This window comes from Elephantulus edwardii, unplaced genomic scaffold (assembly GCF_000299155.1).
Source record: "Elephantulus edwardii isolate Elephantulus edwardi_28Jun2011 unplaced genomic scaffold, EleEdw1.0 scaffold00082, whole genome shotgun sequence".
In the NCBI taxonomy this organism is placed as follows: Eukaryota; Metazoa; Chordata; class Mammalia; order Macroscelidea; family Macroscelididae; genus Elephantulus; species Elephantulus edwardii.
This window is the reverse complement of record NW_006399832.1, coordinates 11,044,069-11,059,811: the sequence shown is the minus strand read 5'-3', so window position 1 is coordinate 11,059,811 and position 15,743 is coordinate 11,044,069. Positions and strand designations below refer to the sequence as shown.

The following is a 15,743-nucleotide window of genomic DNA, read 5'->3' as shown; positions in this document are numbered from 1 at the left end:
TTATTTTTGTGGTTATGATTTTGACCTTCTTTAGCTTTAATTTGAACTTACAAATGAGTAGTTGGTGGTCTGTTCCACAATCAGCACCTGGCCTCGTTTTCATTGCTAATCTTGAAGTTCTACAAAGATTCTGTCCACAGATGTAATCAATCTGATATCTTTGCATACCATCAGGTGAAATCCATGTGTTTAGCCAGCATTTATGTTTCTTATAAGAGATATTGTTGGGGGGGGGGCAGGCGGAATGGTAAGGGCAAGGAAGATGAGGGGGCTGGGCAGAAGGGAGGAGGAGGAACGGTGCCTGCCTCTGCGGCTCCATCCTGTCCTAGGTAGTGGCTCAGGGCCTCCGCTTCTGCCATGATTATCCAAGACTTTCAGCACAGCCATCAGGACTTCTCCTTTGTGCCCTAGAAACTGACGGCGCCTAAGCCCCGCATCATGAAGTCGGCAAATGGGGAGAGGTTAGCAGATAGATTGCATATGCCATCCTTACCAGAAATGATGTTTGGAGATAGTGTTTTCAGAATCCACCTTAGCTCTGGCTTTGGAATTGAGTTCAAGGCCACAGAGGCTTTAAAGTGTGTAAACAACTACCAAGGAATGTTGAAGGTAGCCTGAGCTAAAGAGTGGCAGGAAAGCTGGAAGGAAGGATAGTGAACACTCTACCAAATTTATTAAACCATATTACTGGACTTTCACAACAAACTATAATGGAACAATACTTGGAGAATCAGTCAAATTGAAGGTTATATGTACAATAGATCATACAAATACAGAGAACTAAAAGCTAGAGAACAAATTAAGTTTTTTGAAGAAGTTCTCTTGTTTGAGGATGAATTGCATGTTCATGGAGTTTCAAGCCCAAGTGTGAAAATTAAAGTAATGCCTTGAAGCTTTTTCGTGTTGCTGCAGCCTTTCTTTAGAATTGATGGAGTGGTCTTTAGAATGAATGATATAACTTTATCATGAATCACCACCCCTCTTCAAGCAACCTAATGCAATATCCCAGTATTTAACCATCAATGAGGACTCTTGTGGGAAGCTTTTATTTCCAGAAAAAAAACTGCAGGAGGCCAAGAAAACAAGCCTGTATAATAAAGTAAGATGCAACATATATTCACTATAGAATCTGATGATATTGGTTATTTGTATGGGGGATATTTTTATTATGAAAATTAATTGCCTTGTTGATGTACAGATATTCTTAAAGTAACCTTAAAGTGAAAAAAAAAAAGTAAAAGATTGTTGCAGGGGAAAAAAAATTGTTTCATAATTTCCACATTCTATTGGATCACATTAACTTGGAAATGGGAACACATATGAATCTTTTCTAGTCATTTGGCCAGGTAACTGTCTTCCAAATAACCTAGCATAAACTGGTGAGCCCGTCTAGGCTACATCTGTTATTTGAAACATGTTGGTTGGTGTTCACTGCTTCCGGGGGCCTTATGTTTTGCCAGTACCTTCACTGCAGCTTGAACTTCATCCTTCATCCCATTGGCTCTTGTGTATATGATCCTCAACTTTTTCATTGTCAACTAATTATCTTTGGTACAGTGATTCTGTGGATTCCTTTGATCTTCTGATGCTTACTGGATCACTCAAAATTTTTCCTATAGCATCTCTCAGTACTGCAACTTCAGCCTTGAATTTGATAATCAGTTCTTTCAGCTTGAGAAATGCCAAGTGAATTCTTCCCTGTTTATTCTCAACTCTTTCCCCTTTTTGTTATAATATTTTGCTTTCTCTTCTTGAGCTATCCTTTGAAATCTTCTGTTCAGCTCTTTTACTTTAGCATCTCTTCCTTTTATTTTGGCTTCGTGATGCTCTATGTAATTTTCAGAACATTTTCTGACTTTTATTTTGGCTTTTTCTTTATCTGCCTTTTTTGTAATGGCCTTTTGCTCTCTTCAAGGATATTTTTCATGTCCTCTGGTCTTAGATCATCAGTGTTCAATTCTTGAAATATGTTCTTGATATGATTCTTAAATTCAACTCAAGGCTGTATTTTGGCTCCTGTGGACTAGTTTTAATTTACTTCAGCTTTAATTTAAACATGCACTTACGTAACAAATGGTCTGTTTCACAGTCGGTACCTGGTCAGGTTTTGACTGCAGTTACTGCACTTTCCCAATGATTCATTCTAGAAATAAAGTCGATGTAATTCCTGTGCAATCCATCAGGTGAGGTCCATGTGTAAAGGTGCCATTTGTGGGTGTTTTTTTTTTCCTTTTTTTTAAAACAAGGTGTTTGCTATGACTAAATCATTGAGCACATCAAATTCGATCATTCAATCTCTATCCTCATTTCTGTCACCAAATGCATACTTTCTGACTAACATACCTTTTTCATTGTTTTCAACAACTCAATGGCACGTAACAACAACATGGTCTAAATTAGGTATACTTTAGTCTTTACTAATTCATTACTCCTGAGTATTTTAGAGAGGTCTTTGACAGCCAACTTTCCTTTGCAATGTATTTTGTAATTTCTTAACTGCTAGTGCCAAGGGAGTTAGTTGATTATGAATCTAAGTAAGATGAAATTGTTAACAACTTCAATCTTTTCTCCACTTATCATTATGCTGCCTGTTAGTTCAGTGGTGAGGATTTTTTTTTATGTTGAAATATAATCCACAGTGAAGACTGAAGTCTTTGTTCTTCTACAGCAAGTGCTCTAAGTCTTCATCTCTTTTAGAAAGCAATGTTGTATTATCTGCATTTAATATTGTTGTTGTTAGGTGCAGTTGAGTCAAGTGGGACCCATAGTGACTTTATGAACAATACATCTGAACCCTGTTCTATCCTATGCCATCCTAATACTTCCTGACATGCTAAAGCCAATTGTGTCTGTCACTGTGTCAGTCTACCTGATTGAGGGTCTTCCTCTCCTTCGCTGACCAAGAATCATGTCCTTCTCTAAGGAATAGCCATTTCTAAAACATGCCCAAAATATGTGAAGTGAAGCTTCATAATCTTTGTGCCAAGGAACACTCCAGCTGCTACTCCCTCTCAATACGTTTGTTCTTTTGGTCGTCCATGGGGTGTTCAGTGCTCTTCTCCAACACCACAGCTGAAAGGCATCAAGTTTTCTTCTGTCATCCTTCTTCAAGGACCCTGAAGCCTGAGCTGTAAGGCCATGAGAAAAAGTATGAATAATGCTACTTCATTAGTATTAGATTGTACAGTGTCATCTTTGCTCAAGGTCCCCTACACAGTGCCTTGCACAAAGCTTCATCATTGTTTCAGAGTTGGCTCCAGTATATATTGAACCCCCTAGCTGGTTTCCAAGACTGTACACATTGCACGAGAGAAGATTGCTCATCTCTCTCCCACAGATCTACTGCCAGACAAATGCAACTCTCTATAAACTAAGCCATGTAAGTGAACAGGGATTTGTTCTTCAAGACTATGACAGAATGTCTCAGTAAGAAAATGACATGTGTTTGGAAAATACATTTTGGTAACTCGGAAGTGAAAATGTTCATTCCAAGGGCTGTGAGTCAGAGATGGGAAGGGAAGAAGAAAGTAGAGGGTGGGAAGAAGAAAGTAGCGGGTGGGATGGGTCTAAGTAGAATGGCAGACAGCTGGGTGGAGTGAGTGTAGTATGACCCCTTCCCACGACCTTGTGAAACTCTAGGAAAGTTTCAGAATGCGTGAAATTGTTGGTTTGAATTGATCTTCTGTGGAAATCAGCATAGAAGTTGAATTTTTTGTCTAGGTCAGCAGGAGCTGGAAGCAAGGAAGCAAACACAAATTCATGGAGAGGGAGAACAAATTGTCAGGAATCGAAGTGTAATCAAAGTGGACGGTTCTGGTCCTTATTGGGTCAGAAAAAGAAGGCATTACCAGGAGTTTGCCTAATTTAATGTTGAGAGGGTTTAAGTGAGAGATGGGAGACATTGTGGTTCCTTGAAGGCAGCAGGCAGAGGGATGAGGGCACTCAGTAGACAACCCAAAACCAAACTCACTGAGGTCTAATCAGAGTGGACTCAGAGGTGGTCCTCAGGGGGTTTTCAAAGGTGGCAAACAGCTCGAGAAAGCAGCCATCTTTCTCTCACAGAGCTACTAATGGATTCAAACAGCTCCAGGTGCTACCTTTGAGTTAGCAGTGCGGATCTGTACTACACCACAAGAACTCCCACAACTGGCTTCTTAGCTACAGTAAGCAAACTACAGTAAATCCTATGAGAGCTGGAACAAACTTGTTTCCCCATTTTTTACATGGATCCCACTTTTCCATCATTATCTTAAGAATCCTACCTCATAAACACCCTATGAGTTTTCCTTCTCTGACAGCTTTTACTTACTGACACAAGCTTCAGTTTTTGCAGGTTTTACTGTAGGAATCCCCCGGCGTCCCTGCCACTGCTTGGCTAATGTGTCCTGTATAAATTTAGCCAACTGAACTTTTAAGTCCTTAGTCTGAGCATTCGAGAGTTGATGTTTGAAATGTGGTGGTAGCTATTCCCTGACCCTTTCACACTATCTTGCAGATTGATTGTAACAGCTGACATTTCTTGAGCTGTTAATATAAATCAAATGTTATAACTTTATAGGCAGGATTTGTGTGTGTGTGCGTGTGTGTGTTTTAATCCTTACACAAACCCTGTGAGGTCAACATGGCTTTTATTTTCATTTTACAAAAAAGGAAGCCAACTTAAGAAGGATGATTAACTTTCCTAAGACCTCACAACCAGAAATCGGTGAAGTAGAGATTTTTTTTAATTTTAATTTTTTTATTCTGTATTTGAATCCTACTTATCTAACTATAAAACTTGCTCTGCTCTGCAAACTTTAATTGCACACCACCCAGATACCTAAAGAGATGTTTAAAAATGTGTTAAGTTCTAGAACAGAGCAATGCTAAGTAAAGGATCTCGTCAGTGGTTTCTGATATATACCTTGTAAACTACTAGCTATTGTTGTTGTTATGTGCAAGTCACTTGCAGTTCATAGTGATCCTGCTCCATCCAGAGCCAATCTCACTGACCCTAACACACCTAAACCCACTTCCCCAGTTACCATGTGAATCCATCTCATGAAGGGTCTTTCTATCTTGCGCTGTCCCTCCATTCTTCCAAGCATGATGTCCTTCTACAAGGATTGGTCCCTCCTGGCTATGTGAGATGGAGCTTCAAAATCCTAGCCTCCAAGGTAAAACTTGGTTTCACTCTCTCTAAGTTTTCTTGATGGTCCATAGTATGTTCAATACTCTTCTCTAGCACATCTACTCAAAGGTATCACTTCTTGTCATCCTTAGTCACTGTCCAACTTTTTGATGCATAGAAAGTAATTTTGAAGATCATGGTCTGGATCAGACAAACCTTAGTCTCTACATTTACATAATTGCTCTTTAGCACTTTGGAGAGGTCCATGATGGCTGACTTTCCCTATCCATCTTTTGATTTCCTGAGGGTTGGTGTCAAGGGTATTGATTGTGGAGTCGGGCAAGCAGAAATTGTTAACAACCTCAATCTCTTCTCCATCCATCATGGTGCTAACAATTGGCCCAGTGGTGAGAATCTTGGTCTTCTTGATATTAAGAATCAATTCCTATTGAAGACTACAGTCCTTGACCTTATGCAACAAGTGCTTCAGGTCCTCCTCAGTTTCAGCAAGCACGGTTATGTCATATGTATAACATAGGTTGTTGATAAATTTTTCTCCAATCTTGATGCCACTCTCCTCTTCATAAAGTCCAGTCTTCTGAATAATCTGTTCCACATGCAGATTGAAAAGGTATGGACACAGGACACATTCCTGATGCACTCTCTTCCTAATTTTAAACCAAGCAGTGTTTCCTTGCTCTGCAACTGCCTCCTCGCCCAATTAAGTATAGGTTCACATGAACACAGTCAAGTGTTCTGGGATTCCCATCCTAGTCGAGGTTAGCCACAGTTTGTTGTGATTTACACAGTCAGATGCCTTTTCATAGTCAATGAAGCACAGATAGACATTCCTTGGTACTCTTTGCTTTCTGCCAAGATCCATCTGACAGTGGCAATAAGGTCTCTACTACCACAGCCTCTTCTAAACCCATCTTCTCTTTCTGGTATTTCTGTTAATGTACTGTTTCAGTCATTATTTTATATTCTTCAGGATTTTAGCTGTGTATTATATTAATGTATTGTTTTATAATTTCCACACTTTCAGATCACTTTTTTGGGGTATAGGAACAAATATGGATCTCTTCCACTCAGTCATCCAGACTTCTTGGCACAACCTGGTGAGTGCTGAAAGCAGAATCTGTTTGTAGAAATATGTCAATTGACATGCTGTTACCTCTTGGGACCTTGTTCTTTCCCAATTCTTTCAGAGCAGCTTGAACTTCCTCCTTCACCACCATTGCCTCCTGATCACATGTTGTTTCATGAAGTTTTTCTGTGTCAGACAATTCTTTTGGTACAGTGACCTTTTTGTACTCCTTTCATCTTCTTTTGATGTTATCTAGATCATTTAATATTCTGCCAATTGTTGATGGTGTTACTCGCCATCAAGTTTCCTGCAACTCATAGCAACCCTCTGAAGCCTGCCCTGTCCTAAGCTAGTCTAACTGACTCTGATAACTTACCACCTTTACCCTAGTTATTGTATCAATCCATGTCATCCAAGGTCTTCCTCTCCTGCTCTGTCCCTTCACCCCTCTGAGCATGATGTCCTTCTCTAAGGATTAGTCCTACTGGTCACTTGCCCAAAGCATGTGAGATGGAGAAATGTGGTTTCACTCTCTTTAAGACAGATCTATTTGTTTTCTTGACAGTCCATAGTATTTTCAATACTCTTCCCCAGAACTACAACTCAAAGGCATCAAATCTTCTGTCATCTTTAGTCATTATTTAGCTCTCTGATGCATAACAAGTAACTGTGAAGACCATGCGCTAGATAAGATGCACCTTATTCTCTAGACTGACATAATTGCTTCTCAGTACTCCAGAAAAGTCTCTGACAGCAAATTTACTTAATACAATTTGCTTTTCGATTTCCTGATTGCTAGTGTCACAAGTGTTGATTATGGGGCCAAGCACGCTGTAACTGTTAATAACTCCAATGTCTTCTCCATTCATCATGGCCCAGTGGTGAGAATCTTCTTGATGTTGAGCCTCAATCCATATTGAAGACTACAGTTCTTGACCTTCTGCAACAAGTGCTTTAGATTCTCCTCAGTTTTAGCAAGCAAGGTGTGTCATTTGTATAACGTAGGTTGTTGATGAGACTTTCTCCAATCCTGATGCCACGTTCCTCCTAATAAAGCCCAGCCCCTGGCATGATCTGTTCTGCATAAAGATTGAAAAGGAGTAGAGACAGGATTCTGATGCACTCCCTCCCTGGCATCTTTAAAATGTTATGAATTTATATATGTGCCAAATTCTCTCTATAGCCTGACTCTTAATCATCAGAACCCCAACATACCAGGCTGAGAGGATGTCCCATCACAACCACGAGGTTTCCTTCCCCGTTATCTCAGGCTCCTTAAGTTTTGTAAACAACAAAGTATAAGGGGATTCTTGCAGTTAAGGTCTCACTGAAGGCTCAGCCCCAGTGAATATCTTCATATCCAGCAACTCCATGGCTCCTAGGCAGCCTGGACAGCCTGTGGGCTCAAGATCTACCATAATGTGGCTTGGAAGCAAGTTTTGCTTTCAGTCCTATACAAATTCCTGAAACCTAGATTTTTTAAAAGTATTTTTGCATGTGCAGTAATTATTTATTTGAGTAACAATATCTTGATTTCCTTTGAAGATATACTTCTTTCTGAATTGTAATTAACCTGGTCTATATGAGAGTAATCCTAGAAAGACATATGCCTTCTGATGCTTAAGGCTCTGTGTTCACTTGGCTTATGATGTAGTCATTCCTCTGATGAGAACTGCTACTATGTAATCTATGATGACATCTAATATAAATAGCCGAACAGTTGAAAGGGAGTGTCAACAGAAGTATACCCTGCATCCAATATATATGGGCATTTTTGGCAAAGCTTTTGTGCTTTTGGTTTAATCTGGATTCTGCATTTGAATCATCATTGTTTTACCACCACTTCTTTGGACCTGAGCCAGGAACCTGCGATAATGTTTTCTATCTTGAAATTTATTAGCTTTTAGAGCTTGTGAACCAGCTATTGTCTTCTTTTTTTTTATGTTGGGTTCATCAGTCCTTGTAAGTCAAGAGAAGCCTCTTGAGACTTATCAGCTTCTATCACTACATACTGGTCTTGGTATTAGGCATGAGGATTGGAGAAAGATTCATCAACAACCTGTGTTATGCAGATGATACACACCTTGCTTGCCGAAACTGAGGAGAACCTGAGGCATTTGCTGCAGAAGGTCAAGGACTGCAGCCTTCATTAAGGATTGAAGCTCAACATCAACAAAACAAAGATTCTCACCTCTGGACTGATTGACAGCATCACAATAGATGATAGATTGAATTTGTTAGCTTCAGTTTTCTTGGCTCCACAATCAACACTCTTGGTACCAGCAGCCAGTAAATAAAAAAAAAATTGAATTGGGGAAATCTGCCATCAGAGACCTCTCCAGAGTACTGAAGAGCAACTATGTCAATCACCTGATCCAGGCCGTGGTCTTTGCAATTACTTGCTATGCATCAGAAAGCTGCATAATGACTGAGTATTATAGAAAGAGAATTGACATCTTTGCATTGTGGCACTGGAGAAGAGGATTGAATTATACAATGGACTGCTAGGAGAACAGGCTCATCCTGGAAAGGGTGAAACTAGGCTGCTCCTGGGAAGCAAGAATTCTGAAGCTCCAACTGAATACTCTGGGTATGTTTCAAGGAAGGTCTAGTCCTTAGAGAGGTATGTCATGCTAGGGAGTGTGGAGGGACAACCCGAGAGAGGAAGACCCTAGGTAAGATGGATTGACCCAGTGACTGGGGTAACGAGGATGCATGTGTTGGAGAAGATGAGGCCAGGATGTAGCAGGGTTCTGAGTTGTTGTACATAGTGTTGCTATGAGTCACAAGTGACTCAAGGACACTTAACAACAACAGCAGCATAGTTACGTAAGACATTTTTCAGTTAAATGTCTCTGTAGAAACATACACCTATATATAAAATTATTTCATTCTGGTCAGTAAGAGCAAAAAGGACATGTCATTCCCAAATATTTTTTCCCCCCAGACTGTGGCTTTCCTATTTACTCTGTGGGAGAAATTTTTTGATGTGCATTTGATTTTAGAAGCTCCAATTTTTCTATTTTATCCTTTCTTGGTTGTAGGTTATTCAGGATGCTTGGAAGACCATTCATGTTGTGCATTAGGGCTTCTAGAATTATTTAAAGCTTTTCTTTGATGAAGTTTATAGCCCTTGGTTTGAGTCCTAGGTCCTTGATCCACTAGTTGGTTTTTGTGTATGGAGTGAGGTGTGGGTCTTGCTTATCTGCGGATAGTTTTCCAATATTGCCAACACCATTTGTTTAAATGGGTGTTGTTTCCCCACTTAACTGATTTAATGTCCTTATAAAAAATCAGTTGACCACAGGTAAATAGGCTGATTTCTGTATTCTCAATTCTATTTCATTGATCTAGGTGTCTGTCATTGTACCAGTACCACACTGTCTTGTCCACCACAGCAGTGTAGTTGTTGTTTGTTGTTGTTATGTGCCATCGAGTTGTTTGCGACTCATAGTGACCCTATGTACAACAGCCCTAAACCCTTCTCTATCCTGTGACAATCGCATTGCCTTTGACACACCCAGCCCGATTGCCCCAGTCACTGAATGAATCCACCTCATAGAGGGTCTTCCCCTCCTGCGCTGTCCCTCTACTCTACCCAACATGATGTCCCTCTCCAAAGACCTGTCTCTCCTTGCAACATGTCCAAAGTATGTCAGACGAAGCCCCAGAATCCTTGCCTCCAGGGAGTAGCCTGGCTTAACCCTCTCTAGGATGAATCTGTTTGTTTTCTTGGCAGTCCATGGTACATTCAATACTCTTCTCCAGCACCACAGCTCAAAAGCATCAATTCTCCTTCTATCCTCCCTAGTCATTGTCCAGCTCTCTGATGCATAACAAGTGATTGCAAAGACAATGGCCTGTATCAGGCGCACCTTCATCTTGAAAGAGACACCGTTGCTCTTGGGTACTTTAGAGAGGTCCCTAACAGCCGACTTTCCCATCGCCATACGTTTTTTTATTTTCTGGCTGCTGGTGCCAAGAGTGTTGACCGTGGAGCCCAGCAAACTGAAGCTGTGAATAATGTCAATCTCTTCACCATTCATCCTGATGCTACCAGTTGGTCGAGTGGTGAGAGTCTTTGTCTTCTTGACATTGAGCCTCAGTCCATACTGAAGGCTGCAGTCCTTGACCCTCTGCAGTAAGTGCATGAGGTCCTCCTCAGTTTCAGCGAGCAAGGTTGTGTCATCTGCATGGGAATCCCAGAACATTTAATCGTGCTAATGAGAAACCTATACTTGGACCAAGAGGCAGTTGTCAGAACAGAGCAGGGCAACACTGAATGGTTCAAAATTGGGAAGGGTGTACGCCAGGGATGTGTCCTATCTCCATACCTTTTCAACCTGTATGCAGAGCAGATTATCCAACAGGCTGGGCTCTATGAGGAGACACGTGGCGTTAGGATTGGTGGAACAGCAGTGTAGTAGGATTTGAAATCAGGGAGTGAGATGCCTCTTATCATGTTTCTCTTTTCAAGGAGTGCTTTGCTTATTCAGGGTCTTTTTGACATGCCTGATAAATACTTGAGCATCACAACAAGATAAACAACCCAATCACAAAATGGGCACAGGATATGAACAGACACTTCACCAAAGAAGACATTCAAATGACAAACAAACACACGCAGAAATCTTTCAAATTCCTAGCTCTAAGAGAGATGTAAGTCAAAACAACTATGAGATATCATCTCACCCCAGTAAGAATAGCAAAATTCAACAGAGCAGCAAACTACAAATGCTGGTGAAGTTGTGAAGAAACTGAACCCTTATTCACTGTTCTTTGGAGTGTAAAATGGTGCAACCACTCTGGAAGGCAGTATGGAACTTTCTCAAAAAGTTGGAAATAGAAGTACCCTTTGATTCAGCAATTCCACTACTGGAAATATACCCTCATGATATCAGAACTGCCACCCAAACAGATGTATGTACAACCATATTTATTGCTGTGTTGTTCACAATAGCAAAGAGATAGAAACAACCCAAATGCCCATCAGCAAATGAATGGCTCGAGAAACTGTGGTATATTCACACAAAAGAATACTATGCAGCACTGAAAAACAATGAACTAATAAAATATACAAAATGGGTGACCCTGGAGGATATTTTGCTGAGTGAAATATCTCAGGCACAAAAGGAAAAAATACTGCATAAATCCACTGTTATAAAACAGAAATGACATAGGGGTGGGAGAAAAACTAAGAAAAGAAAAGATAAATAGTGTACACTGCATTGAAACAGATTAGGAATACACTGCTTAAAAGGAATATATGATTAGATACTATATGCATGACAATAGTCCAGAGTAAGAGCTGTGTATTAAAGTGGACTGGGGCTTTGATTGATTGTAAATCAATGAAAGAATTTTTTTTCCAAAGAGAAAAGCAAACTGGGAAGGGTAGGCAGGGAGGAAAATGTGCAACAATGAATAAATGGAAATCCAAGTCTTCTAAAAACTTTCATTAAAATCTCAACACATTGCAGCAAATGTTGGCAAATGTGTTTCTAAGCATGGTCCTCAAGTTTTTTTGAAATTAATTTTAGTGAACATTTACAGAGATTTTTTATTTCCATTTATTCATTGTTGCATCTTTCTCCCCACCCATCCCCTACCCCCAGTTCACTCTTCTTCCTGAAAAGCAAAAGAAAAACTCCTTCATTGGTATACAATACTCCTGCTCCCCCCGCCCACCCTGAGAATACTCCACTCCGCAAACTTCATTCTGGACTCCTGTGATAATCATAACACCCTGTAATATATTGATTGCCTTTAAACTGTCTCTCCCTCATCCGTTTCAATGCATTATACATAATTTATCCAGTTTTTAAAGTGTGTAGCAATGTATTAAAAAATGAGCAAAAAGCAAACACAATTCTTTACAACTTGATCACTAAACAATAAAGGAAAGAAATGTTGAAATTATCACTGACAATTTACTCGAATCCACAATCAATGTCCAACAATACAGCAGTCAAGAAATACAAAGTTTGACCTGAAATGGAGAGAATACTCATTGCTGATCATTTAACATTGGGGCACAAATTATGTTCCAAATGCAATACATGATGTGAACTAGAAATGACAGTATGAGGTGGGATCAATAAATATGTAAGTAAAAAAGAAGAAATGAAAATGTACCTTTATTGTACTTCGGCCTTTTTGGTGGCAGTTGCTGGTTTTGGCCATTCTGTACCTAAGGCAAGGAGCTAGTAGCTGCAACAAAAGAAAAAGATTTTCTGGAGTTGATCAACTGTAGGCTCCAACTTGTTAATAACAAGTGGAAAATACATAGTGGGATATAAGCAGACTCTCATGACAATCATGCAAGGCAAAGTCAGGTCGGTCATCCTCACTAACAACTGTCCAGCCTTGAGGAAATCAGAAGTAGAGTCTTCCACCATGTTGGCCAAAACTGATGTCCATCACTACAGTGGCAATAATATTAAATCAGGAACAGAATGTATAAAATACTAGAAAGTCTGCACACTGGCTGTCATTGATGGATCCAGGTGCTTCTGATATCATTCAAAGCATGCCAGAACAGACTGGTGAAAAAGAAATTATGAGGTATTCAGTGAAACGACACAAAACTTATATAAAAACCCAAACAAAAAGAAATCAACCAACATACTGCACTGGGCAAATCTGCTGTAGAGGACGTCTTTATATTGTTTAAGAGCAATTTTATCACTTTGAAGGCTAAGGTGTCCCTGCCTTCAGCTATGGTATTTTAGACTGTTTCTTATATGCATGAAATCAAGATGAAGAATAAAGAAGATCAAAGAAGAAAAGAATATTAACTGCCAAAATAATACATTCATCTTAGAAGAAATATAACCATAAAGCTTCTTGGAAGTGAGGATGGTGAAATTTCTTTTTAATGTACTTTGGTCATTGTATCAAGAGGAGACCAGTCCTTGGAGAAAGTAGTGAGTACTTGGTAAAGTAGTGAGTTAGGGCAAAGAAAATGGAAGCTCACAATGAAATAAAAAGATACAGTGGCAGTAACCATAGATCCAAGTGTAGCACAGGACCTGACAGTGTTTCATGCTTTTGTACGTAGGTTTGTTGCAAGTTAGAACTGCCATAACAGCACCTAACAACAGAAAAATGTTCAATTTCTTTGCCTACAGTTAATGACAGGAGACGCACCAGAGTACTAAGTCAGGCCAGTATGACTCAATCTAGGAATGTAGAATGTAGAAAGCTTGGGAAGCTGATAGCCAGGGAGAGAACTTCCATCAGAAGGAAATCATCCCAAAGGAAAGCAGAGCAGAGACACAGAGATAAGTCTAGTATTTAAACTTTGGTTCCACCGGTGCTTAAACTTTCCAGGTAAAATAATTAATTGGCATTTGTGATGATTTCAGTTTTTGTTATAATTAGAGAATACTCATGGGTAAGAGTTTTCACTAATAAACTAAACTTCATACTTAGAATGTAGTGGAGGAATAAATTAAAAAAATTAAACAAAATGTACACTAAAATGTCAAATATCAGCTTTCCATTTAAATCTTACACATATAATAAGGATTGTTTATCCAGGCTATATGAAATAGCTTTCTCTAAATTAATGGTATTTCCAGAGTTTAGATAGCTTAATTTAAAAAGACTATAATAGTAACCAACTTGATTTCCTTCACAAAATTTCCTGGCTGTATTCTTTTGGGTTTGTTATCTTATTAAGAAATGATGTGCATAAAAATAGACATTTTGAATTGTTGGAATCAGATGCTCTAAATTGCAGGGAAGGGGATTTATTATCTTTCTCCTGAGGAGCAGCTGATGGATTTGAACCACTGGAAAGGTACTACCTTTGGGTTAGTAGCGCAGCTCCCTATGGGCTACACTACTAGAGTCAAGTTGTCTGTTATGTGCCATCAAGTTACTTGTGACTCATAGTGACCCTATGCACCATAGCCCTTAACCTTGTCTTGTCCTGAGCCAATCTCACAGTTTCTACCTCCATCTCACTACTCCAGTTACACCAGTTACTGTGTCAATCCATCTCCTCAAGAGTCTTACACTTTTGCATTGTCCCTCTGTCCTGCCAAGCATGATGTCCTCCAAGGACTGGTTCCTCCTGGCCAAGTGCCCAAAGTATGTAAGACAGAGCTCCAAAATCTTTGCCCTAAGGAGCAGCTTGATTAAACTCTCTCCAGGACAAATCTATTAGTTCTCTTGCCAGTCTATGGTATGTTCAATACTCTTCTCCAGCATCTTAACTCAAAGGTAATGATTCTTCTTCTGTCACCCTTAGTCATTGTCCAGCTCTCTGTTGCTTAGCACACATTTGCAGAGACCATGGCCTAGATCAGGTATACCTTAGTCTCTATACTGACATTGTTTTTCTTTAGCACTCTACAGAGGTCCCTGACAGCCTATTTTTCTAATTCAATTAGTCTTTTAATTTCCTTACTGTTAGTGCCTAGAATATTGATAATTGTGGAGCCAAGCAAGTGAAATTGCTAGCAATCTCAATCTCTTCTCTGTCTATCATAGTGCTGCCAATTGTCCCTGCAGCATCAGAGCTATACATTATTGTAAATTGCCTTTCAATGTATTACAATGGTATGACATTTTTTAAAACAGTAATACATAAAAACCTGAAATTTCTGTGTTCAGTGCTTTCATTGTCTGAATTCCCAGATAAATTACTCACATTTCCAAATGTATGTGGATGATACTGTAATTTCATAAAAGAAAAATATTTATTTCAAGGGTGTAATGAATTTAGAATAGTTTTCTGACATTATGTATTTCCCTATTCAACAACTATTACACAGAGTTCTCTTGAATTTATTTTTTTGTTTGTTTTTTTTAGAAAGAGATCATTAGCTTTAAGGGGCTGGAAGCCTCTTATGCAAGCATATGGTCTTCTTGGCACAGTGTGTAATGCTAACTGAATGATCAGGGGTTCAGAACCATCAGCTGTTTTGTGGATGATAGATTGTTCCCTCCCGTATAGTTTTACAAATTCAGAAACCCATTGAAGGATTGCTATGAGTCAAAATCTACTCAGTAGCAGTGGTTTTGGTTTAACATTCTGGTGGTATATTACCTAGGAAACTGTTAACTCAAAGGTCTCTCTTTTCTAGTTGTTCAAATTCCCCAGAAGCTCCACTGGAGAAATATGGGCAAACTGATCATGTGATGTACAACCATGGAAACCCAATGAAGTAGGGCCAGTTATGAGTCAGTTCAGACTTTATGCCAATAGGGACTGAGTGTTGCTGTAATGGTGTTGTACATTGTTGTTGAAACTCATTGATGGCTGATCCTCCAGTGAGTTTTCCCAACTGCATGCTTTTGGATTAGAAGTGTCACTTCCCCACTACCAGCAGCAACCGCCCCCCACCCCCGGCGACCAGTAAATTAAAAAACCACAAAACCCAAATAAAGAAAAAAAACCCAAAAAACAACAACCAAAGCAAACCACCACCACCACCACAAAACAAAACAAAAACCCCATAACCCACAAACAAAAAAATCTCAAAAAACAAAACCAAAGCAAACCAAAAACCAAAGCCCAAGTCTTCAACAAAAGAA

General features: G+C 39.5%; 1 pseudogene; it reads left to right on the top strand.

Annotated features, from left to right (window-relative positions):
* The first annotated feature begins 357 nt into the window (after positions 1 to 357).
* Positions 358 to 1,126, top strand: LOC102849227 (annotated as a pseudogene).
* The last annotated feature ends 14,617 nt before the right edge of the window (positions 1,127 to 15,743 follow it).